This window comes from Dreissena polymorpha, chromosome 16 (genome assembly GCF_020536995.1).
Source record: "Dreissena polymorpha isolate Duluth1 chromosome 16, UMN_Dpol_1.0, whole genome shotgun sequence".
NCBI lineage: Eukaryota > Metazoa > Mollusca > Bivalvia > Myida > Dreissenidae > Dreissena > Dreissena polymorpha.
Genome location: NC_068370.1, coordinates 15,310,934 through 15,313,717, shown reverse-complemented (window position 1 = coordinate 15,313,717; position 2,784 = coordinate 15,310,934). Strand labels below are relative to the sequence as shown.

The following is a 2,784-nucleotide window of genomic DNA, read 5'->3' as shown; positions in this document are numbered from 1 at the left end:
TAATGAACTATAATAGCGTTTGAAAGCAACACATAACAAAAAAGCACTACCTGGCTCTAATTGAAAATACTATAAAAACGCACGCTACATAAACCTCAATAACAGCTACTGCTGCGATTCGCTACACAATTATGATGTCATTGGTATAATTTTTCTTGAGTTATGTATTTACATGTGATTTAGCATATGTCAAAGTGTTTTTTTATTTGTTCAAGGTCATAAATAGCATCGCGAAAATATATGTCGCGTGGCAAATGTTTTTGAGACGCATCCATATGTGGTATTCATATATAATTTAATGTCTAAATTTCCATATGTATGAACCGTCAACGCCCGCTTCGCGGGCTTTTGCCCGTATTAAGTCGACAGTGATCAAGCCGCGTCAATCAAATTCACAACTTACATATACAATCGTTTTCAGTTAAAGCAATTGAGCGACATGGGAAGATTGGTAAACATGTAGTGTTACATGTGACAATGGAACCATGTCGCGTACACGAACTTGCACCAACCCGGCAACGATGGCCTTAATTGCAGAGGACATGACGTTGACCGGAAATTGTGCATCAAACAGCTTTGTCCAGGTAAAAAGTAAACAATGAAATTGTATTAAATAAGAACTAAAATCGATTAGGCACACAAAAATGTCTTACCGTTATATTTGCACAAACAATCGAAAATGCATCTATTTTGAATTGATTTATAAATTGCTTTTCAAGCAAAATTGTAAACGCTTATAACCTATTTGTCAAGATACAAGCATTTAAAACTCTACACGTATGTGACAGTACATGGGAACTGAGCGAGCTGGTCTGCGTGATCCGACTGTTCGGTTAGTTGCGATGTTGGCCTGAGAAATAAAACAAGAATCTGCACCAATCCAAGACCGGATCGCTTTGGTAATAATTGTAATGGTGATGCGAGCGAATACAGCATTTACCAAATGGTACCCTGTATAAACCCAGGTATAACTTCTTCATTGGTAAATGAATATTAATTTTGTAAACTCATTTTGTTTGTGAACTTATGTAGAATTAACACAAATAGAGAGCACACCACAGTGTAGCTTTAATGTGGGCTATTAAAGCGAGATCATACGATTTTGTCAAAAATTAATGAATTTATATAAAATGTGTAAAAAACTTATTAAACATATATTTCAATATAAAATAAAATAAAAGTTCAGAAGAACATGTGTCGAAAAATGCGACATATGTCAGATATTTAATTCTGAAATCGAAACAAGCTGTACAGTCAAATTCGCCAGCATGTATATCATGCATGTACGATGTGAATCTAAACTTAGTTTAACGGTTCATTTTAAATTCCTGCTAGGATAAATATGCATACGACACACGAACACTAAGTCTGGTCCTAATAAAAAACGAATGCTTCGGTTATTGAAGAAAAATATGTTCGTCACAATCGGCTTTGGGCGCTTATTTGTCTTTGCTGCATTTTATGAAATTCGTATTTAATGTACAATTGTTCTTGCCTATTTTGTGTTATTGTAAAATATTTTATCAATATATTACAATTTAACACATATAAAAAAAATCTTATAATCTCGCTTTAAGTAAGTTAACATGTAATACAAACCTTTGTTTGTTTGTTGGTCAGCATGGTCCGGCTGTTTCGTTAGTTGTGATGTTGGACTTCTGACAAGATCTCGAACATGCGATAACCCCAAACCGAACAAATACGGTGAATATTGCTCCGGCGTTGGTTTTGAGAATGCTGTTTGTCTCAATGACCCCTGCGGTACGCGAAGCAAGTTTGTATGTAATAATTTTTTTTTTGTTTTGTAAAAGAAACTGTTTTACAGTTTTGATCGCATTTTCTTTGCAGTTGGCAAGACTAAACTGTTTCAACTTAAATAATGTTCATACGTTCACTTAAAAAACAATGGAATACATAGTTTAAGACATGCACCCTGATTGTGTAACCGGAAGGAACTTTATTGTGCTTATGACTTTTCATAAAATTGTTATGGTGATGCTAGCGAATATAGCATTTGCCAAATGGTAATATGTATCAACCCTGGTATAAATATCACATAGGTAAATAAATATTTAGATGTTATTAACTCATTTTGTGTTTGAAATACGATAACATTTACACATAAAGAATACTCATAAAAGTGTAGCCTAAAGTCATGCTGTAAAGTAAGTTCACATTTAATTTAATTTTTTTTATCAGTCCACGGCACTGGTCAGACTGGTCCGCGTGGTCCGGCTGTTCCGTTAGTTGTGATGTTGGACTGCAGACAAGATCTCGAACATGCGATAATCCAAAACAATACAAATACGGTGAATATTGCTCTGGCGTTGGTCTGGAGAATGCTGTTTGTCTCAATGATCCCTGTGATGTTCGAAGTAAGTATATGAGTTTGGTATGTAATACTGTTCCAAAAGCTGTCTAATAAACTGCGGCTCCCTTTTCAATAACAGTATGACATAATACGTTTACTTATATACAGCATATTAAAATATCGCCGACTATTTAAATACGCTCTCTTAATATATTCCAAGTTATGAGACGCATTTAGTGGTATGTATTAAAAAAGATAATAATGTTGTAAAACGCTATATAAATATTTAAGCAACACAGAGTATGAATCGTTCAAAAGAGATCGCACACAGTTAAGTGTCGAACAAAAGGAATAAGGGTAAATTTTCCATCAATAAATATGGTCGAAGGCATGTGTTTCCGTCCGACTGTAATTTTCAACGAAGGGAATGCATATGACAACAACACTGGTAATTTCATAGCACCTGTAGACGG

The 2,784-nt window shown here is 34.6% G+C and overlaps 1 long non-coding RNA gene across 2 annotated transcripts; it reads left to right on the top strand.

The window, feature by feature from the left end:
- Positions 1 to 431: 431 nt before the first annotated feature.
- LOC127861465 (uncharacterized) lies at positions 432 to 2,369 on the top strand. 2 transcript variants are annotated; one of them, XR_008040235.1, is made up of 4 exons: positions 432 to 584; positions 789 to 965; positions 1,621 to 1,761; positions 2,200 to 2,369. It is a non-coding gene; the product is annotated as an uncharacterized LOC127861465 (long non-coding RNA). The 2 variants fall into 2 exon arrangements; XR_008040234.1 differs by having other exon boundaries at positions 1,621 to 1,778.
- The last annotated feature ends 415 nt before the right edge of the window (positions 2,370 to 2,784 follow it).